Consider the following 9,888-nt stretch of genomic DNA (forward strand, 5'->3'; position numbering starts at 1 on the left):
GAATCAGGAAAGAAAGAGTATGATATTTACTACCTAAGTAAGAAGTTCACTGATTGCGAGTCTCGATACTCGATGCTTGAGAAGACATGTTGTGCTTTGGCCTGGGCTGCTAAGCGCTTACGCCAGTATATGATAAATCATGCGACTTGGTTGATATCCAGAATGGACCCAATCAAGTACATCTTCGAGAAGCCTGATTTAACAGGGAGGATTGCCCGGTGGCAGATGTTGTTATCTGAGTATGACATTGAGTATCGAGCTCAGAAGGCTATTAAAGGTAGTATCTTGGCTGACCACTTGGCACATCAGCCGATCGAGGATTATCAGTCAGTTCAGTATGACTTCTCAGATGAGGAGATTCTGTATTTGAAAATGAAAGATTGTGATGAGCCTACACTCGATGAAGGACCAGAGCCTGGTTCCAGATGGAGTATGGTGTTTGACGGCGATGTAAATCAATATGGAAATGGTATTGGGGCAGTGATTATTACTCCTCAGGGCACACATATTCCTTTTACAGCGAGGCTAACTTTCAAATGCACGAATAATATGGCTGAGTATGAGGCTTGTATTATGGGTTTAGAAGAATGCATTGATCTAAGAATCAAGCATCTTGATGTATATGGTGATTCGGCCCTCGTTGTTAATCAGATTAAGGGTGAATGGGAAACGAATCAGCCTGGTCTCATTCCATATAGGGATTATGCGAGGAGGATTTCAACGTTCTTTACTGAGGTTGACTTCCATCATATTCCTCGAGATGAGAATCAAATGGCAGACGCTCTTGCTACACTTGCTTCGATGATTGTGGTAAAACTTTGGAATGAAGTTCCAAATATCACTGTCATGCGCTTGGACAGACCAGCTCATGTATTTGCAGTAGAGGATGTGAAAGATGATAAGCCATGGTATTACAATATCAAGTGTTTCCTTCAGAACCAGGTTTACCCGCCAGGGGCATCGGTGAAAGATAGGAAGACTCTTAGGAGATTATCGGGAAGTTTCTACCTCAATGGCAATGTACTTTATAAGAGGAATTTTGACATGGTTCTGCTCAGATGCGTGGATAGACACGAAGCAGACCTGTTGATGAATGAGGTCCATGAGGGTTCATTTGGAACTCATTTCAATGGACATACCATGGCTAGAAAGATGTTAAGAGCGGGCTACTATTGGCTGACAATGGAGTCTGACTGCTGCAAATATGTGAAGAAATGCCATAAGTGTCAGATTTATGCGGATAAGATTCATATTCCCCCGACACTTCTGAATGTGATCTCATCACCTTGGCCTTTCTCCATGTGGGGAATTGACATGATTGGCATGATAGAACCGAAAGCGTCCAACGGACACAAATTTATTCTCGTAGCAATTGATTACTTCACAAAGTGGGTTGAAGCGGCATCATATGCAAATGTGACCAGGAAGGTGGTCGTGAAGTTTATTAAGAATCAACTCATATGTCGTTATGGCGTGCCAGATAAGATCATTACTGATAATGGATCTAACTTGAACAAGATGATGAAAGAGCTGTGTAGTGAGTTCAAGATTGCACACCATAATTCTTCTCCTTACAGACCCAAGATGAATGGGGATGTTGAAGCTGCTAATAAGAATATCAAGAAGATTATCCAAAAGATGGTTGTCACATACAAGGATTGGCACGAGATGCTGTCATTTGCTTTGCATGGATATCGTACATCTGTCCGCACTTCAACAAGGGCAACCCCTTTCTCTCTTGTTTATGGCATGGAGGATGTACTCCCAGTAGAGGTGGAGATCCCATCAATGAGAGTCTTGATGGAGGCCAAGTTGACTGATGCTGAATGGGTTCAGATTCGTTATGACCAGCTGAACTTGATAGAAGAGAAGAGATTGACGGCTATGTGCCATGGTCAGTTATATCAACAGAGAATGAAGAAAGCCTTTGATAAGAAGGTCAAGCCTCGTGTGTTCCGAGAAGGTGACCTTGTGCTCAAAAAAGTCTTGTCTTTCGCGCTCGATTCCAGGGGCAAGTGGATTCCAAACTATGAAGGCCCATATGTTGTTAAGAGAGCCTTTTCAGGTGGTGCTTTGATACTTACAACTATGGATGGGGAGGATTTCACTCGTTCTGTGAATTCAGATGCAGTCAAGAAATACTTCGCCTAAAAATAAAAACAGAATAGCTCGCTAAGTTGAAAACCCGAAAGGGCGGCTTAGGCAAAAATGAGCGTCTCGGTGGATTGAAAACCCGAAAGGGCGGTCCAGGAAAAAGTTAGAGACATAAAAAATGAATATAGGTATCCCGCTAGATTGAGTACCTCATCCTGGGGCAATCTAGGCAAAAATTAGGGATTTGGCAATTAACTGCATCTTGACAAGACTTTGTTCTGCAACTGTCATCCTTCAGAGATTCTCACCCATTCATCGTCAACCGAAGCTTCGAATACATCGAATTCAGAATTGGTGGAGAGATGGTCATTATGTTCAATGTAGCCCTTTTCCAATATATATCACCAATTTCAAATTTTTAAAGATCTATGGAGTCTTGCCATTTGCAGACTACCATTCCATCAAATAAATTTGAGCCTTTTATCCAATTATTTGCACTCTTATTTGTTTCTATTCGACAAATGTTTTGCATGTTTTAATTGAAAAAATATCATTGTTTTGAAGAAACAAATTTTTCATAACCTGTTTTTAAACAAAGTGAACATTCACTAGGACGAAAAGATACTTAGGAGATCCTCAGTGCTATTCCAACGATGGTATGATCTCCAACAGGGTAAGATATTTGTTCATTTTCCTGGCATGACTGTATCTTCTTCCTCCGGAGCCTTTTGTGGTTTATCCTACTGAGTGGAATGCTTGTTGAGATATTTACCACTCTTCCCTTCAGCAGAGTAGCGACCTTTCCTCCTCAGCAGATGTGATCTCCTTGGTGGGTATGGTACTTGGTGGTTGATCCCCAGAATCCATTTATCCCTCGGATAGATTCCCCAGTGGAGTTGCTTACGCAGCAGATTTTATTTGTGCAATAAACTCCTGTCCCTAGCAGGATCGACTGATGATTCATCCCCTGCAGAGGTCTTTGCTTCCTGGTATCTCTGATCCCCGGCAGATTGGATACTCTCCATGGATTCTGGCTTTCTCTCTTGAGATGTAGTACCGGCTGTTGAGTGCTTATTCCCTGGAGATGTTTGTGTTAGAAATGTCTGTTTGTCAGCATTCATCATACATAAACCATGCTTGTGTGCATATAATTTTCAAACATTCGGATATTCATATTTCATTTTTTGCCATATATCTTTGTTTGTTATTCTCTGCTAGTTGGTAGTACATTCCCAAAGCAGATGTCGGCGTCTGATCCCTCAATATAGAGTCAGCCCGTTAAGCAGAAAGTATTTATCTTTCCTTCCGCATTCCCCACTGAGCTATATCCTCGTGGACGACGGTTGTTTTTGTCTCCTCCCAACACATATATTGGGATGGGTTCCCCTATTGAGTTATATCCTCACTAGGACGAGTCTTGATTCAGTTTGCCTCTTTGGTTTGATCCTAAATTGGCCTTCTTGTGGCTGTTTCCTGTGTTTCCCCGTGGTATAAATGAATGATTGCTCAGTAATTAGTAATTATTCATCTTATCCTTCGGCGGAATCTGTGGTTTTCTACCCTCATACCGGTAGTTGTAAGCCCTATTTTCTCCCCTTTGTAGAGTTAACCTTTTTGTTCATCCTAATCGATGACGGTTACTCTTCCGTGGTTTTCTACCCAGTATCCGGTAGATGTAATCCCCTCCTTAATGGTTATCATTATCCAATATTCGGTGTTGATATTCCCTTTTTTTGGATAATTGCTCTGATTAGGCAGTTTATCCCCAGCAAGTCATCTTTCACTTACCGGTTGTCGGTAATGTTTGTTGCTCCCCTTGATTGGTCATCATTATATACCTAGTTTCGGTATCCCGATGCCTTTCTCTCTCGGTCGATTTATCCTTTATTAACCCAGTAACCGGTTGTGGATAATCTTCCATGCGAATATATTATCTACGTTCTGACGGTAATAGATAATATATCTCATGCACTCTTTGGTCGAAGCCTTTTGTTCTTCCCCAGTTGAGTAAGATTCGTACCCCTTTGTGGAATCGAACGTCCATCCCATAATTGAGTTTGCTTTTTGCCCTCTTTTGGATGATGAGTGTTTTGGGAACATTCCCCAATTCACGCTTTGGTTGGTCGCCTATTATATGCCTAGTAACCGGCATCCCTGGTGTTCCCTCCTTTTGCTCCCTATTATGACTTTTGTCCCTTGTGGAGTCAGATTTTCCTGAGTTGAGATATACCTTTCTAGGTCTTCCTCAGATGATTTGGTTGATTGATATCTCTCACCCTTATACCAGTCTTAGATATTCATTCTTCCGGGGCATGTTGTTCTCTCACCCTTATACCGGTGTTCAAATCACACGTCTTTTTGAGCTTATTACCCAGTAACCAGTAATACCTCACCCCGTTGTTTCCCCAGGAGGTTTCTGTTGGGATCTTCCTCAGTTGAGTCCCTAGTGGACATCCCCACCTGAGTCCGGATTTTTATCTGAAGTATCCGTTGCGGATAATTTGGCTGTATTGGCATATTCCTCAATACATGCATCTTCGAGTCAGCTCGAGTCCTTCCATTGATTTATTTCATGGATTCTCTCCGTGTCTCTCAGCAAGTCTCAAGTCGTGACCTGCTCACGCATTTTTCCCTTTACTCCCCCAGAGCCTCTGTCTCCCTAGTGAGTGTATTACTCCTTTGGATTTGTAGTTTCTCCGGATTTCTTTTTCTTTTGTGGAAGCCTATCCCCACAGAGTTTTACTATTTACATGCATACATATACATTATGAGGTCTCTTAAGGACCAAAATTCGTCTCTTTGTTATTATTTAAGCTCATTCTACCCCGTCGAGATGAAGATTTTAGCCTTCACTTCTCCGGCTAGAATGACCTTAAATAGGGGCATCTGTAAGACCCCAATTTTGTCCCTAAGATCCCTCATGGCATCATAACATTGCATTTGCATTGCCTCAAGGATCTTTAGCATCTTGGTTCCCTTTGCCTTTGGGTGGGACTTCTTGTGAGTGGTTTGAGATCACCAAGCATGTTTGAATTATATATCATTGCTTTTCTTATTTTGTTTACTAACCAAAAAGCACAAAAATATGTCACTAACATCTTTTGTTTTTAGCTTGAGCAATCACAAGGTCCAAAGCTTCTAGGAGATCTTTTGTGCAATGATAAGGCCAAGAGGAGATGATAGAAAGCATGGTAATGGTTCCCAAATCTCTCATCCATCAAGTATGCCTCCCTAGCATCTCAATTCATCATTTTGATCAAAGCAAGTCAAAGGGTTTGAGGTTTGTGCCCCAAAGAAACCCTAATTCATCTGTGCACCACAATGCCTTGCTCTTGAAGCAACCTCAGCCCATGATCAAATGCAATCAAGGGAAGTCCTTTAATTCATCATTTCATGCATATTTGAACTTATTTGAGTGTCCTCAATCATCAATTTATCAAGATATGAGTCTTGGACTTGAGAAGTTGATCAGTCAATTCATTTGACTATTTTGAAATGTACTGAGACCTAACTTTTTATGTGTTGGTCAAATGGAGATAATTCCAAAAGCAAAACTGTTCTTAAGGACAATATGTACAACTTTAATGTTCATCAAAAATTGATTTGAAGATTGGAAGGTCATCTCCCATTCTAAGACATTATAGGTCATTTTGATTGAAACCCTAATTTTGGGCCAACTTCCCAAGGACATAACTCATTCATTTTTTATGATTTTGAGGTGGAATCAAATGCATTGGAAATCTTAAAAGGTCTAATTAAAATTTTATGTTGAAAAAAATTTCAAAATCTCAAAGGAAATACATGTCATAATGCAAGACATTATAGGTCCTTTTGGACCAAGTGCATTGAAAGGCAAAAAAAGTCTAACTTCAAATGCCCATAACTTTTTCATCAAAAATCCAAATGATGCAAAATTTAAGTCCATTTTGATTATCTTGAAAAGATCTACAACTTCGATGTTGGAAGCCTTTTCATTTGAAGCTTGCATAATCAAAACAGAAGGGCTTGAACATTGGCCAAATTTAGAAATATTGCCTTTGCATGTTTTTCACCTTGCACTTTAAACCCCAATTTCACCAATTTCCACACCTCGAATGGATTTTTGCCCAATATAACAATTGTTCCTTACATCAAGACCTTTCCAACCATTACCCACGTGCTTATGTTTGGATTTTCCAAATGGGACTTTCGAAGAGGTGAATGTTTAGGTCAAAATATGGAATTCACATGAAATCTTGATACACAAGCAAATGCCATTCAAATTACACGTCCAATTCAATTTGGTTTGTGTTCAGCATTCATTTGCATCAGCTTTTGGGCTTTGCACGCGCCTGTACAGGCCCATGCATGAAGGGTCCAAGTTCCATGCACACGAGAATTCACCTTGCTTGCAGCTTGTTTTGCTATAAATAGAAGTGCTCAACTTCATTCAAACTCAACCTAATGGCGCCTAAGATGCTGCACAATTGAATCCATAACCATTACCAAAGAAGCTAGTTCATTTTTCTCCAAATTTTTCAGATCAAAAATTCAACTACATCTGGTTGAATCCTTGGATCTAAAGCTTTTAAACCTTCATCCTGCATCTCATTGATCTTCTGTTTTGGCAAAGAAAGCAAGGAATCGAGCTCAAGTTTCCAGAAATCAAGTTTTCTCTTCAACTGGTATTTTCTTCGAAACTCATCATATATTGACCTATTTGCTTGGATCTTGTGTTGGCTGAAGTCCTCTCAATAGAGGCATCGTGATTCTGCATTTAATTTTTGAAATTCATTGAGTTCATGATGAACACCACATAACTTCCATCTCTGATTTCTCTCAATATAGAGATCTAGAGTGGAATTGAGTGGCACATGGATGATGTACATCATCCCAGCTTTCTAAAGATGTATAGATCATGCATTTTGGTTGCCTTTTGAATCTTTGCAAATTTTGGACTCCGTCGGAGCTAGCCGGAGAAGACGGTGGCGTTGGCCACCGTCCCATTTCCAGATCAATCCTGGACCCTTGGATTCGTTTTCCAGATTTAATTAGAGCCACTCTTTTTTGTGACTTTATTTAATACTACATGTGGCACGGTTGACTAGTGTGTTTGGTAGGCGCGCGCATATGATCCGTTTGATGCGCCAGCTCAATTAATGAGCTCTTGATCCAACGCCTCGCACTTTTTCTCATTTTTAATTTCTGAATTTAATTTCCATTTAATTCCTTTTATTCCATTGTTTTCAAAAATTCATATCTTCTTCATTTTAAATCTAAAAATTATGGGACCAATTGCATTAGTCTCCAAATAAATTCTAGTTTCTATTTCTGATATTTAATATTTTTTATTTTATCATTTGATATTTTTTATGAATTTTCTCTTTTCTGGTTGTTTTTAATTCATTTTAAATAGTTTTTGATATTCAAAAAATACAAAAATATTTTCCTAACCTATTTGAATGATGATGAATCTATGAAAAATATTCTCATCAATTTTTTAATTGATTTGAGATTTATTTGAGATTTTAGTTCAATTAGGTTATTTTTCTTCATTTTAAATTGATTAAAAATAGTTTCTGACTTTTAAAAACTCTGAAATTTTTTGTCAAACTTGGTTTGATCTTGTTGAACTTGGGATAAATTACTTGGACCTTTCAAGGTTGATTTGAAGTAATTTTGAAGTTTTACCTTTCTTTTATTTTTAATTCAAGTTTATTTTTAATATTAAAAATGCCAAAAATATTTTGTTCATTTCTTGACTTCCAATCTTCATCTCACTTTTGTTTTTGATTGTTTGACTTTGACTTTCAATGTTATTGGTCAACATAGATGATTGGTACATTTTATTTCATTTAATGCATTTGTACTTTTGCCATTTTATTTCCATTATTCATCTCCTTCTTCTTCTTCTTCTTTTTTATTTTTGATCAATGAGTTGAAGGTTGATAGGTTAGCATTGATTAGGGAGACTTAATCTTCCTTGATTCAAATCTAATTCATCTTGATCAATTGATCAAGTGAATGGCTTTGCATTAAGGATAAGTTGTTTTCTAAATCATGCAAAAGGCTTAAACCAATACAAGATCAATCCTTTTTTTTCTTTTTGGCATGGCAAGTTGTTGGAACTTGGTTCACTAATCAAGACTTCTAACTTGTGTTGTTTCCTACATTATTATTGACCGGCTCAAATAGTTGTGACTTCTACATAAGTCCAATTACGATTACTTAGCATAGCGCTAAATTCGCCTTATGGCACACTAACTACTAACACTAACCACTAACAATTAACATTTACTTTTTGCTTTTTACTTTTATGCAATTTACTATTCTTGCACATATTATCCATTTGCTTTTCTTTTTGCTCACTTGAGCACATGTTTATGTTAACGTCATTTGCCTTTAGCTCACTTGAGCACATAATTGTGTATATATTATTATGCTTGTGTTTTGTTTTGATTGTTGTGAACCAAATGCAAAGAAGTGGACTAAGATTCAAAGACATACCCTATGCAAAGAATGGAGAAATGGACTTAGATTCTAGGACTTTTCCTATGCAAAAATTGGAGTAAATGGACCTTAATGGTGAAGATGGATTAAAAGGACCTGTTAATACCTTAGGATTGGCATTAATTTTGTAAAACAAATAATGTAATTATCTCTGTTGTTTTAATATGTTGGGTTGAAGAAGTTCAACATCTGGACCAACATGTCATGTACGATGTCACGACATCATGCCTGTGACATCACACATGTGTAGAAAACTGAGTTAATTAATTCAGTATATATTCTGGGATTAGTAAGGATATTTGGTGAATATCCCAACTCCCATGTGGAGGTCTTAAAGACTCAATCAGAATATATATAGGCTCAAAATAAGGAGATATATATGGAGAGATTTTAGGATTGAAGACCTTGTTTGTAGCAGAAATTTTCTGCTGTATTTGTAACAGCAAAGAACAAGTTTGCTGCGATTTCTGAAGGCCCAAATCCAGTTGGGTGATTAGGTTATAAATAGCTTAGTGTAACCTAGTTTTTGTAAGCCTCTTAGAATGAATTTTTAGGGGTGTGTGTGAGGTAAACCTCCCAATCTGTGGGAAGGTTACCATGTGTTTCTCAGTGTTCAAAGCTGAGAGTTTTTGTAACTCAAAGCCTGTAGGCAAGAGTGATTATGTTCTTGAATGAAGTTGTGAAGCAAGTTCAAGTTGGTTAACATTACATTGTATTTGTAGTGATAGGAATGGAAACTGGAGGTTTCTATCTAGGAGTTCCTAGGTATAGATTGCATTGGGTAGGGATTAAGTGAAGAGTTGTAAACGGGGGAGTTTAACTCTGAATTAATACTGCTGATAATGGATCTTCTTCCTGGCTTGGTAGCCCCCAGACGTAGGTCATGTTGGACTGAACTGGGTTAACAATTTCCTGTGTTTGTTTTCCTTCTGCATATGTTATAATCGTGTATGCCATAACTAAGCTTGTATTTCAGTCTGCCTACCAAGATAATAACAGACCTGATACATAGCCTTCTGGTTGTATGTCAATCAGAATGTCGTGACATTCATCATTGACAGCATATACTGAATAATAGGCAGGTTAGCTTTTGTGCTTCAGCTCAGTATATATCTAAGTCTGGTCTTCAAGTGAAAACAGACCTGGCCAAAGGATCATTGTGAAGCTGTCAAACTGGATGTCTAGACAGTTGTTCATGTAGGCTGATACTGAACTAGAGACTGGTTGGTCTGTTACAGTACAGCAAATTTAGCACAGTCTGGTTCTCAAGAACATAACAGAACCAGCATGATGTATATGTTCTGA

The sequence above is a fragment of the Lathyrus oleraceus genome, chromosome 7, assembly GCF_024323335.1.
Source record: "Lathyrus oleraceus cultivar Zhongwan6 chromosome 7, CAAS_Psat_ZW6_1.0, whole genome shotgun sequence".
NCBI lineage: Eukaryota > Viridiplantae > Streptophyta > Magnoliopsida > Fabales > Fabaceae > Lathyrus > Lathyrus oleraceus.